The sequence below is a fragment of the Scyliorhinus torazame genome, chromosome 5 (genome assembly GCF_047496885.1).
Source record: "Scyliorhinus torazame isolate Kashiwa2021f chromosome 5, sScyTor2.1, whole genome shotgun sequence".
NCBI classification, from domain to species: Eukaryota; Metazoa; Chordata; class Chondrichthyes; order Carcharhiniformes; family Scyliorhinidae; genus Scyliorhinus; species Scyliorhinus torazame.
In genome coordinates this window covers 199,540,807-199,568,353 of record NC_092711.1, presented here as the reverse complement: position 1 = coordinate 199,568,353, position 27,547 = coordinate 199,540,807, and positions in this window count along the sequence as shown.

Here is a 27,547-nt window from a genome sequence, read left to right as displayed (position 1 = left end):
AGAGTGAGAGGCTGAGTGAGTGTCTGGGATGAGGGTGAGAGGCTGAGTGAGTGTCAGGGATGAGAGTGAGAGGCTGAGTGAGTGTCTGGGATGAGAGTGAGAGGCTGAGTGAGTGTCTGGGATGAGAGTGAGAGGTTGAGTGAGTGTCTGGGATGAGGGTGAGAGGCTGAGTGAGTGTCTGGGATGAGAGTGAAAGACTGAGTGAGTCTCTGGGATGAGAGTGAGAGGATTAGTGAGTGTCTGGGTTGAGAGTGAGAGGCTGAGTGAGTGTCTGGGATGAGAATGAGAGGCTGAGTGAGTGTCTGGGATGAGAGTGAGAGGCTGAGTGAGTGTCAGTGATGAGAGTGAGAGGCTGTGTGTGTGTCTGGGATGAGAGTGAGAGGCTGAGTCAGTGTCTGGGATGAGAGTGAGAGGCTGAGTGAGTGTCTGGGATGAGAGTGAGAGACTGAGTGAGTGTCTGGGATGAGAGTGAGAGGCTGAGTGTGTGTCTGGGATGAGAGTGAGAGGCTGAGTGTGTGTCTGGGATGAGAGTGAGAGGCTGAGTGAGTGTCTGGGATGAGAGTGAGAGGCTGAGTGAGTGTCTGGGATGAGAGTGAGAGGCTGAGTGAGTGTCTGGGATGAGAGTGAGAGGCTGAGTGAGTGTCTGGGTTGAGAGTGAGAGGCTGAGTGAGTGTCTGGGATGAGAGTGAGAGGCTGAGTGAGTGTCTGGGATGAGAGTGAGAGGCTGAGTGAGTCTCTGGGATGAGAGTGAGAGACTGAGTGAGTGTCTGGGATGAGAGTGAGAGGCTGAGTGAATGTCTGGGATGAGAGTGAGAGACTGAGTGAGTGTCAGGGATGAGAGTGAGAGGCTGAGTGAGTGTCTGGGATGAGAGTGAGAGGCTGAGTGAGTGCCTGGGATGAGAGTGAGAGGCTGAGTGAGTCTCTGGGATGAGAGTGAGAGACTGAGTGAGTGTCTGGGATGAGAGTGAGAGACTTAGTGAATGTCTGGGATGAGACTGGGAGACTGAGTGAGTGTCTGGGATGAGAGTGAGAGACTTAGTGAATGTCTGGGATGAGACTGGGAGACTGAGTGAGTGTCTGGGATGAGACTGGGAGACTGAGTGAGTGTCTGGGATGAGAGTGAGAGGCTGAGTGAGTGTCTGGGATGAGAGTGAGAGGCTGAGTGAGTGTCTGGGATGAGACTGGGAGACTGAGTGAGTGTCTGGGATGAGAGTGAGAGGCTGAGTGAGTGTCTGGGATGAGAGTGATAGGCTGAGTGAGTGTCAAGGATGAGAGTGAGTGCTGAGTGAGTGTCTGGGATGAGAGTGAGAGGCTGAGTGAGTGTCTGGGATGAGAGTGAGAGACTGAGTGAGTGTCTAGGATGCGGGTGGGAGGCTGAGTGAGTGTCTGGTATGAGAATGAGAGGCTGAGTGAGTGTCTGGGATGAGGGTGAGAGGCTGTGTGAGTGTCTGGGATGAGAGTGAGAGACTGAGTGAGTGTCTGGGATGAGAGTGAGAGGCTGAGTGAGTGTCTAGGATGAGAATGAGAGGCTGAGTGAGTGTCTGGGATGAGAATGAGAGGCTGAGTGAGTGTCTGGGATGAGAGTGAAAGACTGAGTATGTGTTAGGGATGAGAATGAGAGGCTGAGTGAGTGTCTGGGATGAGAGTGAAAGACTGAGTGAGTATCTGGGATGAGACTGGGAGACTGAGTGAGTGTCTGGGATGAGGGTGAGAGGCTGAGTGAGTGTCTGGGATGAGAGTGAGAGGCTGAGTGAGTGTCAGGGATGAGAGTGAGAGACTGAGTGAGTGTCTGGGATGAGAGTGAGAGACTGAGTGAGTGTCTGGGATGAGAGTGAGAGGCTGAGTGAGTGTCTGGGATGAGAGTGAGAGACTGAGTGCGTGTCTGGGATGAGAGTGAAAGACTGAGTGAGTATCTGGGATGAGACTGGGAGACTGAGTGTGTGTCCGGGATGAGAGTGAGAGGCTGAGTTAGTGTCTGGGATGAGAGTGAGAGGCTGAGTGAGTGTCTGGGATGAGAGTGAGAGGCTGAGTGAGTGTCTGGGATGAAAGTGAGAGGCTGAGTGAGTGTCTGGGATGAGAGTGAGAGGCTGAGTGAGTGTCTGGGATGAGGGTGAGAGGCTGAGTGAGTGTCAGGGATGAGGGTGAGAGGCTGAGTGAGTGTTTGGGATGTGAGTGAGAGGCTGAGTGAGTGTCTGGGATGAGAGTGAGAGGCTGAGTGAGTGTCTGAGATGAGAGTGAGAGGCTGAGTGAGTGTCAGGGATGAGAGTGAGAGGCTGAGTGAGTGTCTGGGATGAGGGTGAGAGGCTGAGTGAGTGTCTGGGATGAGGGTGAGAGGCTGTGTGAGTGTCTGGGATGAGAGTGAGAGGCTGAGTGAGTGTCAGGGATGAGAGTGAGAGACTGAGTGAGTGTCTGGGATGAGAGTGAGAGACTGAGTGAGTGTCTGGGATGAGAGTGAGAGGCTGAGTGAGTGTCTGGGATGAGAGTGAGAGACTGAGTGTGTGTCTGGGATGAGAGTGAAAGACTGAGTGAGTATCTGGGATGAGACTGGGAGACTGAGTGTGTGTCCGGGATGAGAGTGAGAGGCTGAGTTAGTGTCTGGGATGAGAGTGAGAGGCTGAGTGAGTGTCTGGGATGAGAGTGAGAGGCTGAGTGAGTGTCTGGGATGAGAGTGAGAGGCTGAGTGAGTGTCTGGGATGAGAGTGAGAGGCTGAGTGAGTGTCTGGGATGAGGGTGAGAGGCTGAGTGAGTGTCAGGGATGAGGGTGAGAGGCTGAGTGAGTGTTTGGGATGTGAGTGAGAGGCTGAGTGAGTGTCTGGGATGAGAGTGACAGGCTGAGTGAGTGTCTGGGATGAGAGTGAGAGGCTGAGTGAGTGTCAGGGATGAGAGTGAGAGGCTGAGTGAGTGTCTGGGATGAGGGTGAGAGGCTGAGTGAGTGTCTGGGATGAGGGTGAGAGGCTGAGTGAGTGTCTGGGATGAGGGTGAGAGGCTGAGTGAGTGTCAGGGATGAGAGTGAGAGGCTGAGTGAGTGTCTGGGATGAGAGTGAGAGACTGAGTGAGTGTCTGGGATGAGGGTGAGAGGCTGAGTGAGTGTCTGGGATGAGGGTGAGAGGCTGAGTGAGTGTCAGCGATGAGAGTGAGAGGCTGAGTGAGTGTTTGGGATGTGAGTGAGAGGCTGAGTGAGTGTCTGGGATGAGAGTGAGAGGCTGAGTGAGTGTCTGGGATGAGAGTGAGAGGCTGAGTGAGTGTCAGGGATGAGAGTGAGAGGCTGAGTGAGTGTCTGGGATGAGAGTGAGAGGCTGAGTGAGTGTCTGGGATGAGGGTGAGAGGCTGAGTGAGTGTCAGGGATGAGAGTGAGAGGCTGAGTGAGTGTCTGGGATGAGAGTGAGAGACTTAGTGAATGTCTGGGATGAGACTGGGAGACTGAGTGAGTGTCTGGGATGAGACTGGGAGACTGAGTGAGTGTCTGGGATGAGAGTGAGAGGCTGAGTGAGTGTCTGGGATGAGAGTGAGAGGCTGAGTGAGTGTCTGGGATGAGACTGGGAGACTGAGTGAGTGTCTGGGATGAGAGTGAGAGGCTGAGTGAGTGTCTGGGATGAGAGTGATAGGCTGAGTGAGTGTCAAGGATGAGAGTGAGTGCTGAGTGAGTGTCTGGGATGAGAGTGAGAGGCTGAGTGAGTGTCTGGGATGAGAGTGAGAGACTGAGTGAGTGTCTAGGATGCGGGTGGGAGGCTGAGTGAGTGTCTGGTATGAGAATGAGAGGCTGAGTGAGTGTCTGGGATGAGGGTGAGAGGCTGTGTGAGTGTCTGGGATGAGAGTGAGAGACTGAGTGAGTGTCTGGGATGAGAGTGAGAGGCTGAGTGAGTGTCTAGGATGAGAATGAGAGGCTGAGTGAGTGTCTGGGATGAGAATGAGAGGCTGAGTGAGTGTCTGGGATGAGAGTGAAAGACTGAGTATGTGTTAGGGATGAGAATGAGAGGCTGAGTGAGTGTCTGGGATGAGAGTGAAAGACTGAGTGAGTATCTGGGATGAGACTGGGAGACTGAGTGAGTGTCTGGGATGAGGGTGAGAGGCTGAGTGAGTGTCTGGGATGAGAGTGAGAGGCTGAGTGAGTGTCAGGGATGAGAGTGAGAGACTGAGTGAGTGTCTGGGATGAGAGTGAGAGACTGAGTGAGTGTCTGGGATGAGAGTGAGAGGCTGAGTGAGTGTCTGGGATGAGAGTGAGAGACTGAGTGCGTGTCTGGGATGAGAGTGAAAGACTGAGTGAGTATCTGGGATGAGACTGGGAGACTGAGTGTGTGTCCGGGATGAGAGTGAGAGGCTGAGTTAGTGTCTGGGATGAGAGTGAGAGGCTGAGTGAGTGTCTGGGATGAGAGTGAGAGGCTGAGTGAGTGTCTGGGATGAAAGTGAGAGGCTGAGTGAGTGTCTGGGATGAGAGTGAGAGGCTGAGTGAGTGTCTGGGATGAGGGTGAGAGGCTGAGTGAGTGTCAGGGATGAGGGTGAGAGGCTGAGTGAGTGTTTGGGATGTGAGTGAGAGGCTGAGTGAGTGTCTGGGATGAGAGTGAGAGGCTGAGTGAGTGTCTGAGATGAGAGTGAGAGGCTGAGTGAGTGTCAGGGATGAGAGTGAGAGGCTGAGTGAGTGTCTGGGATGAGGGTGAGAGGCTGAGTGAGTGTCTGGGATGAGGGTGAGAGGCTGTGTGAGTGTCTGGGATGAGAGTGAGAGGCTGAGTGAGTGTCAGGGATGAGAGTGAGAGACTGAGTGAGTGTCTGGGATGAGAGTGAGAGACTGAGTGAGTGTCTGGGATGAGAGTGAGAGGCTGAGTGAGTGTCTGGGATGAGAGTGAGAGACTGAGTGTGTGTCTGGGATGAGAGTGAAAGACTGAGTGAGTATCTGGGATGAGACTGGGAGACTGAGTGTGTGTCCGGGATGAGAGTGAGAGGCTGAGTTAGTGTCTGGGATGAGAGTGAGAGGCTGAGTGAGTGTCTGGGATGAGAGTGAGAGGCTGAGTGAGTGTCTGGGATGAGAGTGAGAGGCTGAGTGAGTGTCTGGGATGAGAGTGACAGGCTGAGTGAGTGTCTGGGATGAGAGTGAGAGGCTGAGTGAGTGTCAGTGATGAGAGTGAGAGGCTGTGTGTGTGTCTGGGATGAGAGTGAGAGGCTGAGTGAGTGTCTGGGATGAGAGTGAGAGGCTGAGTGAGTGTCTGGGATGAGAGTGAGAGGCTGAGTGAGTGTCTGGGATGAAGGTGAGAGGCTGAGTGAGTGTCTGGGATGAGAGTGACAGACTGAGTGAGTGTCTGGGATGAGAGTGAGAGGCTGAGTGAGTGTCTGGGATGAGAGTGACAGGCTGAGTGAGTGTCTGGGATGAGAGTGAGAGGCTGAGTGAGTGTCAGGGATGAGAGTGAGAGGCTGAGTGAGTGTCTGGGATGAGGGTGAGAGGCTGAGTGAGTGTCTGGGATGAGGGTGAGAGGCTGAGTGAGTGTCTGGGATGAGGGTGAGAGGCTGAGTGAGTGTCAGGGATGAGAGTGAGAGGCTGAGTGAGTGTCTGGGATGAGAGTGAGAGACTGAGTGAGTGTCTGGGATGAGGGTGAGAGGCTGAGTGAGTGTCTGGGATGAGGGTGAGAGGCTGAGTGAGTGTCAGCGATGAGAGTGAGAGGCTGAGTGAGTGTTTGGGATGTGAGTGAGAGGCTGAGTGAGTGTCTGGGATGAGAGTGAGAGGCTGAGTGAGTGTCTGGGATGAGAGTGAGAGGCTGAGTGAGTGTCAGGGATGAGAGTGAGAGGCTGAGTGAGTGTCTGGGATGAGAGTGAGAGGCTGAGTGAGTGTCTGGGATGAGGGTGAGAGGCTGAGTGAGTGTCAGGGATGAGAGTGAGAGGCTGAGTGAGTGTCTGGGATGAGAGTGAGAGGCTGAGTGAGTGTCTGGGATGAGAGTGAGAGGCTGAGTGAGTGTCTGGGATGAGGGTGAGAGGCTGAGTGAGTGTCTGGGATGAGAGTGAAAGACTGAGTGAGTCTCTGGGATGAGAGTGAGAGGATTAGTGAGTGTCTGGGTTGAGAGTGAGAGGCTGAGTGAGTGTCTGGGATGAGAATGAGAGGCTGAGTGAGTGTCTGGGATGAGAGTGAGAGGCTGAGTGAGTGTCAGTGATGAGAGTGAGAGGCTGTGTGTGTGTCTGGGATGAGAGTGAGAGGCTGAGTCAGTGTCTGGGATGAGAGTGAGAGGCTGAGTGAGTGTCTGGGATGAGAGTGAGAGGCTGAGTGAGTGTCAGTGATGAGAGTGAGAGGCTGTGTGTGTGTCTGGGATGAGAGTGAGAGGCTGAGTGAGTGTCTGGGATGAGAGTGAGAGGCTGAGTGAGTGTCTGGGATGAGAGTGAGAGGCTGAGTGAGTGTCTGGGATGAAGGTGAGAGGCTGAGTGAGTGTCTGGGATGAGAGTGACAGACTGAGTGAGTGTCTGGGATGAGAGTGAGAGGCTGAGTGAGTGTCTGGGATGAGAGTGAGAGGCTGAGTGAGTGTCTGGGATGAGAGTGAGAGGATGAGTGAGTGTCTGGGATGTGAGTGAGAGGCTGAGTGAGTGTCTGGGATGAGAGTGAGAGGCTGAGTGAGTGTCTGGGATGTGAATGAGAGGCTGAGTGAGTGTCTGGGATGAGAGTGACAGACTGAGTGAGTGTCTGGGATGAGAGTGACAGGCTGCGTGAGTGTCTGGGATGAGAGTGACAGACTGAGTGAGTGCCTGGGATGAGAGTGAGAGGCTGAGTGAGTGTCAGGGATGAGAGTGAGAGGCTGAGTGAGTGTCTGGGATGAGAGTGAGAGGCTGAGTGAGTGTCTGGGATGAGAGTGAGAGGCTGAGTGAGTGTTTGGGATGTGAGTGAGAGGCTGAGTGAGTGTCTGGGATGAGAGTGAGAGGCTGAGTGAGTGTCTGGGATGAGAGTGAGAGGCTGAGTCAGTGTCAGGGATGAGAGTGAGAGGCTGAGTGAGTGTCTGGGATGAGAGTGAGAGGCTGAGTGAGTGTCTGGGATGAGGGTGAGAGGCTGAGTGAGTGTCAGGGATGAGAGTGAGAGGCTGAGTGAGTGTCTGGGATGAGAGTGAGAGGCTGAGTGAGTGTCTGGGATGAGAGTGAGAGGCTGAGTGAGTGTCTGGGATGAGGGTGAGAGGCTGAGTGAGTGTCTGGGATGAGAGTGAAAGACTGAGTGAGTCTCTGGGATGAGAGTGAGAGGATTAGTGAGTGTCTGGGTTGAGAGTGAGAGGCTGAGTGAGTGTCTGGGATGAGAATGAGAGGCTGCGTGAGTGTCTGGGATGAGAGTGAGAGGCTGAGTGAGTGTCAGTGATGAGAGTGAGAGGCTGTGTGTGTGTCTGGGATGAGAGTGAGAGGCTGAGTCAGTGTCTGGGATGAGAGTGAGAGGCTGAGTGAGTGTCTGGGATGAGAGTGAGAGGCTGAGTGAGTGTCAGTGATGAGAGTGAGAGGCTGTGTGTGTGTCTGGGATGAGAGTGAGAGGCTGAGTGAGTGTCTGGGATGAGAGTGAGAGGCTGAGTGAGTGTCTGGGATGAGAGTGAGAGGCTGAGTGAGTGTCTGGGATGAAGGTGAGAGGCTGAGTGAGTGTCTGGGATGAGAGTGACAGACTGAGTGAGTGTCTGGGATGAGAGTGAGAGGCTGAGTGAGTGTCTGGGATGAGAGTGAGAGGCTGAGTGAGTGTCTGGGATGAGAGTGAGAGGATGAGTGAGTGTCTGGGATGTGAGTGAGAGGCTGAGTGAGTGTCTGGGATGAGAGTGAGAGGCTGAGTGAGTGTCTGGCATGAGAGTGAGAGGCTGAGTAAGTGTCAGGGATGAGAGTGACTGGCTGAGTGAGTGTCAGGGATGAGAGTGATAGGCTGAGTGAGTGTCTGGGATGAGAGTGAGAGACTGAGTGAGTATCTGGGATGAGACTGGGAGACTGAGTGAGTGTCTGGGATGAGATTGAGAGGCTTAGTGAATGTCTGGGCTGAGGGCGAGAGGCTGTGTGATTGTCTGGGATGAGAGTGAAAGACTGAGTGAGTATCTGGGATGAGACTGGGAGACTGAGTGTGTGTCCGGGATGAGAGTGAGAGGCTGAGTGAGTGTCTGGGATGCGAGTGAGAGGCTGAGTGAGTGTCAGGGATGAGGGTGAGAGGCTGAGTGAGTGTCTGGGATGAGAGTGAGAGGCTGAGTGAGTGTCAGTGATGAGAGTGAGAGACTGAGTGTGTGTCTGGGATGAGAGTGAGAGGCTGAGTGAGTGTCTGGGATGAGAGTGAGAGGCTGAGTGAGTGTCTGGGATGAGAGTGAGAGGGTGAGTGAGTGTCTGGGATGAGAGTGAGAGGCTGAGTGTGTGTCTGGGATGAGAGTGAGAGGCTGAGTGAGTGTCTGGGATGAGAGTGAGAGGCTGAGTGAGTGTCTGGGATGAGAGTGAGAGGGTGAGTGAGTGTCTGGGATGAGAGTGAGAGGCTGAGTGTGTGTCTGGGATGAGAGTGAGAGACTGAGTGAGTGTCTGGGATGAGAGTGACAGACTGAGTGAGTGTCAGGGATGAGAGTGAGAGACTGAGTGAGTGTCTGGGATGAGAGTGACAGACTGAGTGAGTGTCTGGGATGAGAGTGAGAGGCTGAGTGAGTGTCTGGGATGAGAGTGAGAGGCTGAGTGAGTGACTGGGATGAGAGTGAGAGGCTAAGTGAGTATCTGGGATGAGAGTGAGAGGCTGTGTGTGTCTGGGATGTGAATGAGAGGCTGAGTGAGTGTCTGGGATGAGAGTGAGAGGCTGATTGAGTGTCTGGGATGAGGGTGAGAGGCTGAGTGTGTGTCTGGGATGAGAGTGACAGACTGAGTGAGTGTCTGGGATGAGAGTGAGAGGCTGAGTGAGTGTCTGGGATGAGAGTGAGAGGCTGAGTGAGTGTCAGGGATGAGAGTGAGAGGCTGAGTGAGTGTCTGGGATGAGAGTGACAGACTGAGTGAGTGTCTGGGATGAGAGTGAGAGGCTGAGTGAGTGTCTGGGATGAGAGTGAGAGGCTGAGTGAGTGTCAGGGATGAGAGTGACAGACTGAGTGAGTGTCTGGGATGAGAGTGAGTGGCTGAGTGAGTGTCTGGGATGAGAGTGAGAGGCTGAGTGAGTGTCTGGGATGAGAGTGACAGACTGAGTGAGTGTCTGGGATGAGAGTGAGTGGCTGAGTGAGTGTCAGGGATGAGAGTGAGAGGCTGAGTGAGTGTCTGGGATGAGAGTGAGAGGCTGAGTGAGTGTCTGGGATGAGAGTGACAGACTGAGTGATTGTCTGGGATGAGAGTGAGTGGCTGAGTGAGTGTCAGGGATGAGAGTGAGAGGCTGAGTGAGTGTCTGGGATGAGAGTGAGAGGCTGAGTGAGTGTCTGGGATGAGAGTGACAGACTGAGTGAGTGTCTGGGATGAGAGTGAGTGGCTGAGTGAGTGTCAGGGATGAGAGTGAGAGGCTGAGTGAGTGTCTGGGATGAGAGTGAGAGGCTGAGTGAGTGTCTTGGATGAGAGTGAGAGGCTGTGTGTGTCTGGGATGAGAATGAGAGGCTGAGTGAGTGTCTGGGATGAGATTGAGAAGCTGAGTGAGTGTCTGGGATGAGAATGAGAGGCTGAGTGAGTGTCTGGGATGAGATTGAGAGACTGAGTGAGTGTCTGGGATGTGAGTGAGAGACTGAGTGAGTGTCTGGGATGAGAGTGAGAGACTGTGTGTGTCTGGGATGAGAATGAGAGGCTGAGTGTGTGTCTGGGATGAGAGTGAAAGACTGAGTGAGTGTCCGGGATGAGAGTGAGACGCTGAGTGAGTGTCTGGGATGAGATTGAGAGGCTGAGTGAGTGTCTGGGCTGAGAGTGAGAGGCTGAGTGAGTGTCTGGGATGAGGGTGAGAGGCTGAGTGAGTGTCTGGGATGAGAGTGTGAGGCTGAGTGAGTGTCTGGGATGAGGGTGAGAGGCTGAGTGAGTGTCTGGGATGAGAGTGAGAGGCTGAGTGAGTGTCTGGGATGAGGGTGAGAGGCTGAGTGTGTGTCTGGGATGAGAATGAGAGTCTGAGTGAGTGTCTGGGATGAGAGTGAGAGACTGAGTGAGTGTCTGGGATGAGAGTGAGAGGCTGAGTGAGTGTCTGGGATGAGGGTGAGAGGCTGAGTGAGTGTCTGGGATGAGAGTGAGAGACTGAGTTAGTGTCTTGGATGAGAGTGAGAGGCTGAGTGAGTGTCTGGGATGAGGGTGAGAGGCTGAGTGAGTGTCTGGGATGAGAGTGAGAGACTGAGTGAGTGTCTGGGATGAGAGTGAGAGGCTGAGTGAGTGTCTGGGATGAGAGTGAGAGGCTGAGTGAGTGTCCGGGATGAGAGTGAGAGGCTGAGTGAGTGTCTGGGATGAGAGTGAGAGGCTGAGTGTGTGTCTGGGGTGAGAGTGAGAGGCTGAGTGAGTGTCTGGGATGAGAGTGAGAGGCTGAGTGAGTGTCAAGGATGAGAGTGAGAGGCTGAGTGAGTGTCTGGGATGAGAGTGAGATGCTGAGTGAGTGTCAGGGATGTGAGTGAAAGACTGAGTGAGTGTCTGGGATGTGAGTGAAAGACTGAGAGTGTGTCTGGGATGAGAGTGAGAGGCTGAGTGAGTGTCTGGGATGTGAGTGAAAGACTGAGTGAGTGTCTGGGATGAGAGTGAGAGGCTGAGTGAGTGTCTGGGATGAGAGTGAGAGGCTGAGTGAGTGTCTGGGATGTGAGTGAGAGGCTGAGTGAGTGTCTGGGATGTGAGTGAGAGGCTGAGTGAGTGTCTGGGATGTGAGTGAGAGGCTGAGTGAGTGTCTGGGATGAGAGTGAAAGACTGAGTGAGTGTCTGAGATGAGAGTGAGAGGCTGAGTGAGTGTCTGGGATGAGAGTGAGAGGCTGAGTGAGTGTCTGGGATGTGAGTGAGAGGCTGAGTGAGTGTCTGGGATGTGAGTGAGAGGCTGAGTGAGTGTCTGGGATGAGAGTGAAAGACTGAATGAGTGTCTGAGATGAGAGTGAGAGGCTGAGTGAGTGTCTGGGATGAGAGTGAGAGGCTGAGTGAGTGTCTGGGATGAGAGTGAGAGACTGAGTGAGTGTCTGGGATGAGAGTGAGAGGCTGAGTGAGTGTCTGGGATGAGAGTGAGAGGCAGAGTGTGTGTCTGGGATGAGAGTGAGAGGCTGAGTGTGTGTCTGGGATGAGAGTGAGAGGCTGAGTGTGTGTCTGGGATGAGAGTGAGAGGCTGAGTGAGTGTCTGGGATGAGAGTGAGAGGCTGAGTGTGTGTCTGGGATGAGACTGAGAGGCTGAGTGTGTGTCTGGGATGAGAGTGAGAGGCTGAGTGAGTGTCTGGGATGAGAGTGAGAGGCTGAGTGAGTGTCTGGGATGAGAGTGAGAGGCTGAGTGAGTGTCTCGGATGAGAGTGAGAGGCTGAGTGAGTGTCTGGGATGAGAGTGAGAGGCTGAGTGAGTGTCTGGGATGAGAGTGAGAGGCTGAGTGAGTGTCTGGGATGAGAGTGAGAGGCTGAGTGAGTGTCTGGGTTGAGAGTGAGAGACTGAGTGTGTGTCTAGGATGAGAATGAGAGGCTGAGTGTGTGTCTGGGATGAGAGTGAGAGGCTGAGTGAGTGTCTGGGATGAGAGTGAGAGACTGAGTGAGTGTCTGGGATGAGAGTGAGAGGCTGAGTGAGTATCTGGGATGAGAGTGAGAGGCTGAGTGAGTGTCAGGGATGAGAGTGAGAGGCTGAGTGTGTGTCTGGGATGAGAGTGAGAGGCTGAGTGTGTGTCTGGGATGAGAGTGAGAGGCTGAGTGTGTGTCTGGGATGAGAGTGAGCGGCTGAGTGTGTGTCTGGGATGAGAGTGAGAGGCTGAGTGAGTGTCTGGGATGAGAGTGAGAGGCTGAGTGAGTGTCTGGGATGAGAGTGAGAGGCTGAGTGAGTGTCTGAGATGAGAGTGAGAGGCTGAGTGAGTGTCTGGGATGAGAGTGACAGGCTGAGTGAGTGTCTGGGATGAGAGTGAGAGGCTGAGTGAGTCTCTGGGATGAGAGTGAGAGACTGAGTGAGTGTCTGGGATGAGAGTGAGAGACTGAGTGAGTGTCAGGGATGAGAGTGAGAGGCTGAGTGAGTGACTGGGATGAGAGTGAGAGACTTAGTGAATGTCTGGGATGAGACTGGGAGACTGAGTGAGTGTCTGGGATGAGAGTGAGAGGCTGTGTGAGTGTCTGGGATGAGAGTGAGAGACTTAGTGAATGTCTGGGATGAGACTGGGAGACTGAGTGAGTGTCTGGGATGAAAGTGAGAGACCTAGTGAATGTCTGGAATGAGACTGGGAGACTGAGTGAGTGTCTGGGATGAGAGTGAGAGACTTAGTGAATGTCTGGGATGAGACTGGGAGACTGAGTGAGTGTCTGGGATGAGAGTGAGAGGCTGAGTGAGTGTCAAGGATGAGAGTGAGTGGCTGAGTGAGTGTCTGGGATGAGAGTGAGAGGCTGAGTGAGTGTCTGGGATGAGAGTGAGAGACTGAGTGAGTGTCTAGGATGCGGGTGAGAGGCTGAGTGAGTGTCTGGTATGAGAATGAGAGGCTGAGTGAGTGTCTGGGATGAGAATGAGAGGCTGAGTGAGTGTCTGGGATGAGAGTGAAAGACTGAGTATGTGTCTGGGATGAGAATGAGAGGCTGAGTGAGTGTCTGGGATGAGAGTGAAAGACTGAGTGAGTATCTGGGATGAAACTGGGAGACTGAGTGAGTGTCTGGGATGAGGGTGAGAGGCTGAGTGAGTGTCTGGGATGAGAGTGAGAGGCTGAGTGAGTGTCTGGGATGAGACTGGGAGACTGAGTGAGTGTCTGGGATGAGGGTGAGAGGCTGAGTGAGTGTCTAGGATGAGAGTGAGAGGCTGAGTGAGTGTCTGGGATGAGAGTGAGAGGCTGAGTGAGTGTCTGGGATGAGAGTGAGAGGCTGAGTGAGTGTCTGGGATGAGAGTGAGAGGCTGAGTGAGTGTCTGGGATGAGAGTGAGAGACTGAGTGAGTGTCTGGGATGAGAGTGAGAGGCTGAGTGAGTGTCTAGGATGCGGGTCAGAGGCTGAGTGAGTGTCTGGTATGAGAATGAGAGGCTGAGTGAGTGTCTGGGATGAGAGTGAGAGACTGAGTGTGTGTCTGGGATGAGAGTGAAAGACTGAGTGAGTATCTGGGATGAGACTGTGAGACTGAGTGTGTGTCCGGGATGAGAGTGAGAGGCTGAGTTAGTGTCTGGGATGAGAGTGAGAGGCTGTGTGAGTGTCTGGGATGAGAGTGAGAGGCTGAGTGAGTGTCTGGGATGAGGGTGAGAGGCTGAGTGAGTGTCTGGGATGCGAATGAGAGGCTGAGTGAGTGTCTGGGATGAGAGTGAGAGACTGAGTGTGTGTCTGGGATGAGAGTGAAAGACTGAGTGAGTGTCTGGGATGAGACTGGGAGACTGAGTGTGTGTCCGGGATGAGAGTGAGAGGCTGAGTTAGTGTCTGGGATGAGAGTGAGAGGCTGAGTGAGTGTCTGGGATGAGGGTGAGAGGCTGAGTGAGTGTCTGGGATGAGAGTGAGAGGCTGAGTGAGTGTCTGGGATGAGGGTGAGAGGCTGAGTGAGTGTCTGGGATGAGAGTGTGAGGCTGAGTGAGTGTCTGGGATGAGGGTGAGAGGCTGAGTGAGTGTCTGGGATGAGAATGAGAGGCTGAGTGAGTGTCTGGGATGAGAGTGAGAGACTGAGTGAGTGTCTGGGATGAGAGTGAGAGGCTGAGTGAGTGTCTGGGATGAGGGTGAGAGGCTGAGTGAGTGTCTGGGATGAGAGTGAGAGACTGAGTGAGTGTCTGGGATGAGAGTGAGAGGCTGAGTGAGTGTCTGGGATGAGGGTGAGAGGCTGAGTGAGTGTCTGGGATGAGAGTGAGAGACTGAGTGAGTGTCTGGGATGAGAGTGAGAGGCTGATTGAGTGTCTGGGATGAGAGTGAGAGGCTGAGTGAGTGTCCGGGATGAGAGTGAGAGACTGAGTGAGTGTCTGGGATGAGAGTGAGAGGCTGAGTGTGTGTCTGGGATGAGAGTGAGAGGCTGAGTGAATGTCTGGGATGAGTGTGAGATGCTGAGTGAGTGTCAAGGATGAGAGTGAGAGGCTGAGTGAGTGTCTGGGATGAGAGTGAGAGGCTGAGTGAGTGTCAGGGATGTGAGTGAAAGACTGAGTGAGTGTCTGGGATGTGAGTGAAAGACTGAGAGTGTGTCTGGGATGAGAGTGAGAGGCTGAGTGAGTGTCTGGGATGTGAGTGAAAGATTGAGTGAGTGTCTGGGATGAGAGTGAGAGGCTGAGTGAGTGTCTGGGATGAGAGTGAGAGGCTGAGTGAGTGTCTGGGATGTGAGTGAGAGGCTGAGTGAGTGTCTGGGATGTGAGTGAGAGGCTGAGTGAGTGTCTGGGATGTGAGTGAGAGGCTGAGTGAGTGTCTGGGATGAGAGTGAAAGACTGAGTGAGTGTCTGAGATGAGAGTGAGAGGCTGAGTGAGTGTCTGGGATGAGAGTGAGAGGCTGAGTGTGTGTCTGGGATGAGAGTGAGAGGCTGAGTGTGTGTCTGGGATGAGAGTGAGAGGCTGAGTGTGTGTCTGGGATGAGAGTGAGAGGCTGAGTGAGTGTCTGGGATGAGAGTGAGAGGCTGAGTGTGTGTCTGGGATGAGACTGAGAGGCTGAGTGTGTGTCTGGGATGAGAGTGAGAGGCTGAGTGAGTGTCTGGGATGAGAGTGAGAGGCTGAGTGAGTGTCTGGGATGAGAGTGAGAGGCTGAGTGAGTGTCTCGGATGAGAGTGAGAGGCTGAGTGAGTGTCTGGGATGAGAGTGAGAGGCTGAGTGAGTGTCTGGGATGAGAGTGAGAGGCTGAGTGAGTGTCTGGGATGAGAGTGAGAGGCTGAGTGAGTGTCTGGGTTGAGAGTGAGAGACTGAGTGTGTCTCTAGGATGAGAATGAGAGGCTGAGTGTGTGTCTGGGATGAGTGTGAGAGGCTGAGTGAGTGTCTGGGATGAGAGTGAGAGACTGAGTGAGTGTCTGGGATGACAGTGAGAGGCTGAGTGAGTATCTGGGATGAGAGTGAGAGGCTGAGTGAGTGTCAGGGATGAGAGTGAGAGGCTGAGTGTGTGTCTGGGATGAGAGTGAGAGGCTGAGTGTGTGTCTGGGATGAGAGTGAGAGGCTGAGTGTGTGTCTGGGATGAGAGTGAGCGGCTGAGTGTGTGTCTGGGATGAGAGTGAGAGGCTGAGTGAGTGTCTGGGATGAGAGTGAGAGGCTGAGTGAGTGTCTGGGATGAGAGTGAGAGGCTGAGTGAGTGTCTGAGATGAGAGTGTGAGGCTGAGTGAGTGTCTGGGATGAGAGTGAGAGGCTGAGTGAGTGTTTGGGATGAGAGTGAGAGGCTGAGTGAGTCTCTGGGATGAGAGTGAGAGACTGAGTGAGTGTCTGGGATGAGAGTGAGAGACTGAGTGAGTGTCAGGGATGAGAGTGAGAGGCTGAGTGAGTGACTGGGATGAGAGTGAGAGACTTAGTGAATGTCTGGGATGAGACTGGGAGACTGAGTGAGTGTCTGGGATGAGAGTGAGAGGCTGTGTGAGTGTCTGGGATGAGAGTGAGAGACTTAGTGAATGTCTGGGATGAGACTGGGAGACTGAGTGAGTGTCTGGGATGAAAGTGAGAGACTTAGTGAATGTCTGGAATGAGACTGGGAGACTGAGTGAGTGTCTGGGATGAGAGTGAGAGACTTAGTGAATGTCTGGGATGAGACTGGGAGACTGAGTGAGTGTCTGGGATGAGAGTGAGAGGCTGAGTGAGTGTCAAGGATGAGAGTGAGTGGCTGAGTGAGTGTCTGGGATGAGAGTGAGAGGCTGAGTGAGTGTCTGGGATGAGAGTGAGAGACTGAGTGAGTGTCTAGGATGCGGGTGAGAGGCTGAGTGAGTGTCTGGTATGAGAATGAGAGGCTGAGTGAGTGTCTGGGATGAGAATGAGAGGCTGTGAGTGTCTGGGATGAGAGTGAAAGACTGAGTATGTGTCTGGGATGAGAATGAGAGGCTGAGTGAGTGTCTGGGATGAGAGTGAAAGACTGAGTGAGTATCTGGGATGAAACTGGGAGACTGAGTGAGTGTCTGGGATGAGGGTGAGAGGCTGAGTGAGTGTCTAGGATGCGGGTCAGAGGCTGAGTGAGTGTCTGGTATGAGAATGAGAGGCTGAGTGAGTGTCTGGGATGAGAGTGAGAGACTGAGTGTGTGTCTGGGATGAGAGTGAAAGACTGAGTGAGTATCTGGGATGAGACTGTGAGACTGAGTGTGTGTCCGGGATGAGAGTGAGAGGCTGAGTTAGTGTCTGGGATGAGAGTGAGAGGCTGTGTGAGTGTCTGGGATGAGAGTGAGAGGCTGAGTGAGTGTCTGGGATGAGGGTGAGAGGCTGAGTGAGTGTCTGGGATGCGAATGAGAGGCTGAGTGAGTGTCTGGGATGAGAGTGAGAGACTGAGTGTGTGTCTGGGATGAGAGTGAAAGACTGAGTGAGTGTCTGGGATGAGACTGGGAGACTGAGTGTGTGTCCGGGATGAGAGTGAGAGGCTGAGTTAGTGTCTGGGATGAGAGTGAGAGGCTGAGTGAGTGTCTGGGATGAGGGTGAGAGGCTGAGTGAGTGTCTGGGATGAGAGTGAGAGGCTGAGTGAGTGTCTGGGATGAGGGTGAGAGGCTGAGTGAGTGTCTGGGATGAGAGTGAGAGGCTGAGTGAGTGTCTGGGATGAGGGTGAGAGGCTGAGTGAGTGTCTGGGATGAGAATGAGAGGCTGAGTGAGTGTCTGGGATGAGAGTGAGAGACTGAGTGAGTGTCTGGGATGAGAGTGAGAGGCTGAGTGAGTGTCTGGGATGAGGGTGAGAGGCTGAGTGAGTGTCTGGGATGAGAGTGAGAGACTGAGTGAGTGTCTGGGATGAGAGTGAGAGGCTGAGTGAGTGTCTGGGATGAGGGTGAGAGGCTGAGTGAGTGTCTGGGATGAGAGTGAGAGACTGAGTGAGTGTCTGGGATGAGAGTGAGAGGCTGATTGAGTGTCTGGGATGAGAGTGAGAGGCTGAGTGAGTGTCCGGGATGAGAGTGAGAGACTGAGTGAGTGTCTGGGATGAGAGTGAGAGGCTGAGTGTGTGTCTGGGATGAGAGTGAGAGGCTGAGTGAATGTCTGGGATGAGTGTGAGATGCTGAGTGAGTGTCAAGGATGAGAGTGAGAGGCTGAGTGAGTGTCTGGGATGAGAGTGAGAGGCTGAGTGAGTGTCAGGGATGTGAGTGAAAGACTGAGTGAGTGTCTGGGATGTGAGTGAAAGACTGAGAGTGTGTCTGGGATGAGAGTGAGAGGCTGAGTGAGTGTCTGGGATGTGAGTGAAAGATTGAGTGAGTGTCTGGGATGAGAGTGAGAGGCTGAGTGAGTGTCTGGGATGAGAGTGAGAGGCTGAGTGAGTGTCTGGGATGTGAGTGAGAGGCTGAGTGAGTGTCTGGGATGTGAGTGAGAGGCTGAGTGAGTGTCTGGGATGTGAGTGAGAGGCTGAGTGAGTGTCTGGGATGAGAGTGAAAGACTGAGTGAGTGTCTGAGATGAGAGTGAGAGGCTGAGTGAGTGTCTGGGATGAGAGTGAGAGGCTGAGTGTGTGTCTGGGATGAGAGTGAGAGGCTGAGTGTGTGTCTGGGATGAGAGTGAGAGGCTGAGTGTGTGTCTGGGATGAGAGTGAGAGGCTGAGTGAGTGTCTGGGATGAGAGTGAGAGGCTGAGTGTGTGTCTGGGATGAGACTGAGAGGCTGAGTGTGTGTCTGGGATGAGAGTGAGAGGCTGAGTGAGTGTCTGGGATGAGAGTGAGAGGCTGAGTGAGTGTCTGGGATGAGAGTGAGAGGCTGAGTGAGTGTCTCGGATGAGAGTGAGAGGCTGAGTGAGTGTCTGGGATGAGAGTGAGAGGCTGAGTGAGTGTCTGGGATGAGAGTGAGAGGCTGAGTGAGTGTCTGGGATGAGAGTGAGAGGCTGAGTGAGTGTCTGGGTTGAGAGTGAGAGACTGAGTGTGTCTCTAGGATGAGAATGAGAGGCTGAGTGTGTGTCTGGGATGAGTGTGAGAGGCTGAGTGAGTGTCTGGGATGAGAGTGAGAGACTGAGTGAGTGTCTGGGATGACAGTGAGAGGCTGAGTGAGTATCTGGGATGAGAGTGAGAGGCTGAGTGAGTGTCAGGGATGAGAGTGAGAGGCTGAGTGTGTGTCTGGGATGAGAGTGAGAGGCTGAGTGTGTGTCTGGGATGAGAGTGAGAGGCTGAGTGTGTGTCTGGGATGAGAGTGAGCGGCTGAGTGTGTGTCTGGGATGAGAGTGAGAGGCTGAGTGAGTGTCTGGGATGAGAGTGAGAGGCTGAGTGAGTGTCTGGGATGAGAGTGAGAGGCTGAGTGAGTGTCTGAGATGAGAGTGAGAGGCTGAGTGAGTGTCTGGGATGAGAGTGAGAGGCTGAGTGAGTGTTTGGGATGAGAGTGAGAGGCTGAGTGAGTCTCTGGGATGAGAGTGAGAGACTGAGTGAGTGTCTGGGATGAGAGTGAGAGACTGAGTGAGTGTCAGGGATGAGAGTGAGAGGCTGAGTGAGTGACTGGGATGAGAGTGAGAGACTTAGTGAATGTCTGGGATGAGACTGGGAGACTGAGTGAGTGTCTGGGATGAGAGTGAGAGGCTGTGTGAGTGTCTGGGATGAGAGTGAGAGACTTAGTGAATGTCTGGGATGAGACTGGGAGACTGAGTGAGTGTCTGGGATGAAAGTGAGAGACTTAGTGAATGTCTGGAATGAGACTGGGAGACTGAGTGAGTGTCTGGGATGAGAGTGAGAGACTTAGTGAATGTCTGGGATGAGACTGGGAGACTGAGTGAGTGTCTGGGATGAGAGTGAGAGGCTGAGTGAGTGTCAAGGATGAGAGTGAGTGGCTGAGTGAGTGTCTGGGATGAGAGTGAGAGGCTGAGTGAGTGTCTGGGATGAGAGTGAGAGACTGAGTGAGTGTCTAGGATGCGGGTGAGAGGCTGAGTGAGTGTCTGGTATGAGAATGAGAGGCTGAGTGAGTGTCTGGGATGAGAATGAGAGGCTGTGAGTGTCTGGGATGAGAGTGAAAGACTGAGTATGTGTCTGGGATGAGAATGAGAGGCTGAGTGAGTGTCTGGGATGAGAGTGAAAGACTGAGTGAGTATCTGGGATGAAACTGGGAGACTGAGTGAGTGTCTGGGATGAGGGTGAGAGGCTGAGTGAGTGTCTGGGATGAGAGTGAGAGGCTGACTGAGTGTCTGGGATGAGACTGGGAGACTGATTGAGTGTCTGGGATGAGGGTGAGAGGCTGAGTGAGTGTCTAGGATGAGAGTGAGAGGCTGAGTGAGTGTCTGGGATGAGAGTGAGAGGCTGAGTGAGTGTCTGGAATGAGAGTGAGAGGCTGAGTGAGTGTCTGGGATGAGAGTGAGAGGCTGAGTGAGTGTCTGGGATGAGAGTGAGAGACTGAGTGAGTGTCTGGGATGAGAGTGAGAGGCTGAGTGAGTGTCTAGGATGCGGGTCAGAGGCTGAGTGAGTGTCTGGGATGAGAATGAGAGGCTGTGAGTGTCTGGGATGAGAGTGAAAGACTGAGTATGTGTCTGGGATGAGAATGAGAGGCTGAGTGAGTGTCTGGGATGAGAGTGAAAGACTGAGTGAGTATCTGGGATGAAACTGGGAGACTGAGTGAGTGTCTGGGATGAGGGTGAGAGGCTGAGTGAGTGTCTAGGATGCGGGTCAGAGGCTGAGTGAGTGTCTGGTATGAGAATGAGAGGCTGAGTGAGTGTCTGGGATGAGAGTGAGAGACTGAGTGTGTGTCTGGGATGAGAGTGAAAGACTGAGTGAGTATCTGGGATGAGACTGTGAGACTGAGTGTGTGTCCGGGATGAGAGTGAGAGGCTGAGTTAGTGTCTGGGATGAGAGTGAGAGGCTGTGTGAGTGTCTGGGATGAGAGTGAGAGGCTGAGTGAGTGTCTGGGATGAGGGTGAGAGGCTGAGTGAGTGTCTGGGATGCGAATGAGAGGCTGAGTGAGTGTCTGGGATGAGAGTGAGAGACTGAGTGTGTGTCTGGGATGAGAGTGAAAGACTGAGTGAGTGTCTGGGATGAGACTGGGAGACTGAGTGTGTGTCCGGGATGAGAGTGAGAGGCTGAGTTAGTGTCTGGGATGAGAGTGAGAGGCTGAGTGAGTGTCTGGGATGAGGGTGAGAGGCTGAGTGAGTGTCTGGGATGAGAGTGAGAGGCTGAGTGAGTGTCTGGGATGAGGGTGAGAGGCTGAGTGAGTGTCTGGGATGAGAGTGAGAGGCTGAGTGAGTGTCTGGGATGAGGGTGAGAGGCTGAGTGAGTCTCTGGGATGAGAATGAGAGGCTGAGTGAGTGTCTGGGATGAGAGTGAGAGACTGAGTGAGTGTCTGGGATGAGAGTGAGAGGCTGAGTGAGTGTCTGGGATGAGGGTGAGAGGCTGAGTGAGTGTCTGGGATGAGAGTGAGAGACTGAGTGAGTGTCTGGGATGAGAGTGAGAGGCTGAGTGAGTGTCTGGGATGAGGGTGAGAGGCTGAGTGAGTGTCTGGGATGAGAGTGAGAGACTGAGTGAGTGTCTGGGATGAGAGTGAGAGGCTGATTGAGTGTCTGGGATGAGAGTGAGAGGCTGAGTGAGTGTCCGGGATGAGAGTGAGAGACTGAGTGAGTGTCTGGGATGAGAGTGAGAGGCTGAGTGTGTGTCTGGGATGAGAGTGAGAGGCTGAGTGAATGTCTGGGATGAGTGTGAGATGCTGAGTGAGTGTCAAGGATGAGAGTGAGAGGCTGAGTGAGTGTCTGGGATGAGAGTGAGAGGCTGAGTGAGTGTCAGGGATGTGAGTGAAAGACTGAGTGAGTGTCTGGGATGTGAGTGAAAGACTGAGAGTGTGTCTGGGATGAGAGTGAGAGGCTGAGTGAGTGTCTGGGATGTGAGTGAAAGATTGAGTGAGTGTCTGGGATGAGAGTGAGAGGCTGAGTGAGTGTCTGGGATGAGAGTGAGAGGCTGAGTGAGTGTCTGGGATGTGAGTGAGAGGCTGAGTGAGTGTCTGGGATGTGAGTGAGAGGCTGAGTGAGTGTCTGGGATGTGAGTGAGAGGCTGAGTGAGTGTCTGGGATGAGAGTGAAAGACTGAGTGAGTGTCTGAGATGAGAGTGAGAGGCTGAGTGAGTGTCTGGGATGAGAGTGAGAGGCTGAGTGTGTGTCTGGGATGAGAGTGAGAGGCTGAGTGTGTGTCTGGGATGAGAGTGAGAGGCTGAGTGTGTGTCTGGGATGAGAGTGAGAGGCTGAGTGAGTGTCTGGGATGAGAGTGAGAGGCTGAGTGTGTGTCTGGGATGAGACTGAGAGGCTGAGTGTGTGTCTGGGATGAGAGTGAGAGGCTGAGTGAGTGTCTGGGATGAGAGTGAGAGGCTGAGTGAGTGTCTGGGATGAGAGTGAGAGGCTGAGTGAGTGTCTCGGATGAGAGTGAGAGGCTGAGTGAGTGTCTGGGATGAGAGTGAGAGGCTGAGTGAGTGTCTGGGATGAGAGTGAGAGGCTGAGTGAGTGTCTGGGATGAGAGTGAGAGGCTGAGTGAGTGTCTGGGTTGAGAGTGAGAGACTGAGTGTGTCTCTAGGATGAGAATGAGAGGCTGAGTGTGTGTCTGGGATGAGTGTGAGAGGCTGAGTGAGTGTCTGGGATGAGAGTGAGAGACTGAGTGAGTGTCTGGGATGACAGTGAGAGGCTGAGTGAGTATCTGGGATGAGAGTGAGAGGCTGAGTGAGTGTCAGGGATGAGAGTGAGAGGCTGAGTGTGTGTCTGGGATGAGAGTGAGAGGCTGAGTGTGTGTCTGGGATGAGAGTGAGAGGCTGAGTGTGTGTCTGGGATGAGAGTGAGCGGCTGAGTGTGTGTCTGGGATGAGAGTGAGAGGCTGAGTGAGTGTCTGGGATGAGAGTGAGAGGCTGAGTGAGTGTCTGGGATGAGAGTGAGAGGCTGAGTGAGTGTCTGAGATGAGAGTGAGAGGCTGAGTGAGTGTCTGGGATGAGAGTGAGAGGCTGAGTGAGTGTTTGGGATGAGAGTGAGAGGCTGAGTGAGTCTCTGGGATGAGAGTGAGAGACTGAGTGAGTGTCTGGGATGAGAGTGAGAGACTGAGTGAGTGTCAGGGATGAGAGTGAGAGGCTGAGTGAGTGACTGGGATGAGAGTGAGAGACTTAGTGAATGTCTGGGATGAGACTGGGAGACTGAGTGAGTGTCTGGGATGAGAGTGAGAGGCTGTGTGAGTGTCTGGGATGAGAGTGAGAGACTTAGTGAATGTCTGGGATGAGACTGGGAGACTGAGTGAGTGTCTGGGATGAAAGTGAGAGACTTAGTGAATGTCTGGAATGAGACTGGGAGACTGAGTGAGTGTCTGGGATGAGAGTGAGAGACTTAGTGAATGTCTGGGATGAGACTGGGAGACTGAGTGAGTGTCTGGGATGAGAGTGAGAGGCTGAGTGAGTGTCAAGGATGAGAGTGAGTGGCTGAGTGAGTGTCTGGGATGAGAGTGAGAGGCTGAGTGAGTGTCTGGGATGAGAGTGAGAGACTGAGTGAGTGTCTAGGATGCGGGTGAGAGGCTGAGTGAGTGTCTGGTATGAGAATGAGAGGCTGAGTGAGTGTCTGGGATGAGAATGAGAGGCTGTGAGTGTCTGGGATGAGAGTGAAAGACTGAGTATGTGTCCGGGATGAGAATGAGAGGCTGAGTGAGTGTCTGGGATGAGAGTGAAAGACTGAGTGAGTATCTGGGATGAAACTGGGAGACTGAGTGAGTGTCTGGGATGAGGGTGAGAGGCTGAGTGAGTGTCTGGGATGAGAGTGAGAGGCTGAGTGAGTGTCTGGGATGAGACTGGGAGACTGATTGAGTGTCTGGGATGAGGGTGAGAGGCTGAGTGAGTGTCTAGGATGAGAGTGAGAGGCTGAGTGAGTGTCTGGGATGAGAGTGAGAGGCTGAGTGAGTGTCTGGGATGAGAGTGAGAGGCTGAGTGAGTGTCTGGGATGAGAGTGAGAGGCTGAGTGAGTGTCTGGGATGAGAGTGAGAGACTGAGTGAGTGTCTGGGATGAGAGTGAGAGGCTGAGTGAGTGTCTAGGATGCGGGTCAGAGGCTGAGTGAGTGTCTGGTATGAGAATGAGAGGCTGAGTGAGTGTCTGGGATGAGAGTGAGAGACTGAGTGTGTGTCTGGGATGAGAGTGAAAGACTGAGTGAGTATCTGGGATGAGACTGGGAGACTGAGTGTGTGTCCGGGATGAGAGTGAGAGGCTGAGTTAGTGTCTGGGATGAGAGTGAGAGGCTGTGTGAGTGTCTGGGATGAGAGTGAGAGGCTGAGTGAGTGTCTGGGATGAGGGTGAGAGGCTGAGTGAGTGTCTGGGATGCGAATGAGAGGCTGAGTGAGTGTCTGGGATGAGAGTGAGAGACTGAGTGTGTGTCTGGGATGAGAGTGAAAGACTGAGTGAGTGTCTGGGATGAGACTGGGAGACTGAGTGTGTGTCCGGGATGAGAGTGAGAGGCTGAGTTAGTGTCTGGGATGAGAGTGAGAGGCTGAGTGAGTGTCTGGGATGAGGGTGAGAGGCTGAGTGAGTGTCTGGGATGAGAGTGAGAGGCTGAGTGAGTGTCTGGGATGAGGGTGAGAGGCTGAGTGAGTGTCTGGGATGAGAGTGAGAGGCTGAGTGAGTGTCTGGGATGAGGGTGAGAGGCTGAGTGAGTGTCTGGGATGAGAATGAGAGGCTGAGTGAGTGTCTGGGATGAGAGTGAGAGACTGAGTGAGTGCCTGGGATGAGAGTGAGAGGCTGAGTGAGTGTCTGGGATGAGGGTGAGAGGCTGAGTGAGTGTCTGGGATGAGAGTGAGAGACTGAGTGAGTGTCTGGGATGAGAGTGAGAGGCTGAGTGAGTGTCTGGGATGAGGGTGAGAGGCTGAGTGAGTGTCTGGGATGAGAGTGAGAGACTGAGTGAGTGTCTGGGATGAGAGTGAGAGGCTGAGTGAGTGTCTGGATTGAGAGTGAGAGGCTGAGTGAGTGTCCGGGATGAGAGTGAGAGACTGAGTGAGTGTCTGGGATGAGAGTGAGAGGCTGAGTGTGTGTCTGGGATGAGAGTGAGAGGCTGAGTGAGTGTCTGGGATGAGTGTGAGAGGCTGAGTGAGTGTCAAGGATGAGAGTGAGAGGCTGAGTGAGTGTCTGGGATGAGAGTGAGAGGCTGAGTGAGTGTCAGGGATGTGAGTGAAAGACTGTGTGAGTGTCTGGGATGTGAGTGAAAGACTGAGAGTGTGTCTGGGATGAGAGTGAGAGGCTGAGTGAGTGTCTGGGATGTGAGTGAAAGACTGAGTGAGTGTCTGGGATGAGAGTGAGAGGCTGAGTGAGTGTCTGGGATGAGAGTGAGAGGCTGAGTGAGTGTCTGGGATGTGAGTGAGAGGCTGAGTGAGTGTCTGGGATGTGAGTGAGAGGCTGAGTGAGTGTCTGGGATGTGAGTGAGAGGCTGAGTGAGTGTCTGGGATGAGAGTGAAAGACTGAGTGAGTGTCTGAGATGAGAGTGAGAGGCTGAGTGAGTGTCTGTGATGAGAGTGAGAGGCTGAGTGAGTGTCTGGGATGTGAGTGAGAGGCTGAGTGAGTGTCTGGGATGTGAGTGAGAGGCTGAGTGAGTGTCTGGGATGAGAGTGAAAGACTGAGTGAATGTCTGAGATGAGAGTGAGAGGCTGAGTGAGTGTCTGGGATGAGAGTGTGAGGCTGAGTGAGTGTCTGGGATGAGAGTGAGAGACTGAGTGAGTGTCTGGGATGAGAGTGAGAGGCTGAGTGAGTGTCTGGGATGAGAGTGAGAGGCTGAGTGTGTGTCTGGGATGAGAGTGAGAGGCTGAGTGTGTGTCTGGGATTAGAGTGAGAGGCTGAGTGTGTGTCTGGGATGAGAGTGAGAGGCTGAGTGAGTGTCTGGGATGAGAGTGAGAGGCTGAGTGTGTGTCTGGGGTGAGACTGAGAGGCTGAGTGTGTGTCTGGGATGAGAGTGAGAGGCTGAGTGAGTGTCTGGGATGAGAGTGAGAGGCTGAGTGAGTGTCTGGGATGAGAGTGAGAGGCTGAGTGAGTGTCTGGGATGAGAGTGAGAGGCTGAGTGAGTGTCTGGGATGAGAGTGAGAGGCTGAGTGAGTGTCTGGGATGAGAGTGAGAGGCTGAGTGAGTGTCTGGGATGAGAGTGAGAGGCTGAGTGAGTGTCTGGGTTGAGAGTGAGAGACTGAGTGTGTGTCTAGGATGAGAATGAGAGGCTGAGTGTGTGTCTGGGATGAGAGTGAGAGGCTGAGTGAGTGTCTGGGATGAGAGTGAGAGACTGAGTGAGTGTCTGGGATGAGAGTGAGAGGCTGAGTGAGTATCTGGGATGAGAGTGAGAGGCTGAGTGAGTGTCAGGGATGAGAGTGAGAGGCTGAGTGTGTGTCTGGGATGATAGTGAGAGGCTGAGTGTGTGTCTGGGATGAGAGTGAGAGGCTGAGTGTGTGTCTGGGATGAGAGTGAGTGGCTGATTGTGTGTCTGGGATGAGAGTGAGAGGCTGAGTGAGTGTCTGGGATGAGAGTGAGAGGCTGAGTGAGTGTCTGGGATGAGAGTGAGAGGCTGAGTGAGTGTCTGAGATGAGAGTGAGAGGCTGAGTGAGTGTCTGGGATGAGAGTGAGAGGCTGAGTGAGTGTCTGGGATGAGAGTGAGAGGCTGAGTGAGTCTCTGGGATGAGAGTGAGAGACTGAGTGAGTGTCTGGGATGAGAGTGAGAGACTGAGTGAGTGTCAGGGATGAGAGTGAGAGGCTGAGTGAGTGACTGGGATGAGAGTGAGAGACTTAGTGAATGTCTGGGATGAGACTGGGAGACTGAGTGAGTGTCTGGGATGAGAGTGAGAGGCTGTGTGAGTGTCTGGGATGAGAGTGAGAGACTGAGTGAATGTCTGGGATGAGACTGGGAGACTGAGTGAGTGTCTGGGATGAGAGTGAGAGACTTAGTGAATGTCTGGAATGAGACTGGGAGACTGAGTGAGTGTCTGGGATGAGAGTGAGAGACTTAGTGAATGTCTGGGATGAGACTGGGAGACTGAGTGAGTGTCTGGGATGAGAGTGAGAGGCTGAGTGAGTGTCAAGGATGAGAGTGAGTGGCTGAGTGAGTGTCTGGGATGAGAGTGAGAGGCTGAGTGAGTGTCTGGGATGAGAGTGAGAGACTGAGTGAGTGTCTAGGATGCGGGTGAGAGGCTGAGTGAGTGTCTGGTATGAGAATGAGAGGCTGAGTGAGTGTCTGGGATGAGAATGAGAGGCTGAGTGAGTGTCTGGGATGAGAGTGAAAGACTGAGTATGTGTCTGGGATGAGAATGAGAGGCTGAGTGAGTGTCTGGGATGAGAGTGAAAGACTGAGTGAGTATCTGGGATGAAACTGGGAGACTGAGTGAGTGTCTGGGATGAGGGTGAGAGGCTGAGTGAGTGTCTGGGATGAGAGTGAGAGGCTGAGTGAGTGTCTGGGATGAGACTGGGAGACTGAGTGAGTGTCTGGGATGAGGGTGAGAGGCTGAGTGAGTATCTAGGATGAGAGTGAGAGGCTGAGTGAGTGTCTGGGATGAGAGTGAGAGGCTGAGTGAGTGTCTGGGATGAGAGTGAGAGGCTGAGTGAGTGTCTGGGATGAGAGTGAGAGACTGAGTGAGTGTCTGGGATGAGAGTGAGAGACTGAGTGAGTGTCTGGGATGAGAGTGAGAGGCTGAGTGAGTGTCTAGGATGCGGGTCAGAGGCTGAGTGAGTGTCTGGTATGAGAATGAGAGGCTGAGTGAGTGTCTGGGATGAGAGTGAGAGACTGAGTGTGTGTCTGGGATGAGAGTGAAAGACTGAGTGAGTATCTGGGATGAGACTGGGAGACTGAGTGTGTGTCCGGGATGAGAGTGAGAGGCTGAGTTAGTGTCTGGGATGAGAGTGAGAGGCTGTGTGAGTGTCTGGGATGAGAGTGAGAGGCTGAGTGAGTGTCTGGGATGAGGGTGAGAGGCTGAGTGAGTGTCTGGGATGAGAATGAGAGGCTGAGTGAGTGTCTGGGATGAGAGTGAGAGACTGAGTGTGTGTCTGGGATGAGAGTGAAAGACTGAGTGAGTTTCTGGGATGAGACTGGGAGACTGAGTGTGTGTCCGGGATGAGAGTGAGAGGCTGAGTTAGTGTCTGGGATGAGAGTGAGAGGCTGTGTGAGTGTCTGGGATGAGAGTGAGAGGCTGAGTGAGTGTCTGGGATGAGGGTGAGAGGCTGAGTGAGTGTCTGGGATGAGAGTGAGAGGCTGAGTGAGTGTCTGGGATGAGAGTGAGAGGCTGAGTGAGTGTCTGGGATGAGAGTGAGAGGCTGAGTGAGTGTCTGGGATGAGAGTGAGAGACTGAGTGAGTGTCTGGGATGAGAGTGAGAGGCTGAGTGAGTGTCTGGGATGAGAGTGAGAGGCTGAGTGAGTGTCTGGGATGAGAGTGAGAGGCTGAGTGAGTGTCTGGGATGAGAGTGAGAGGCTGAGTGAGTGTCTGGGATGAGGGTGAGAGGCTGAGTGAGTGTCTGGGATGAGAGTGAGAGGCTGAGTGAGTGTCTGGGAAGAGAG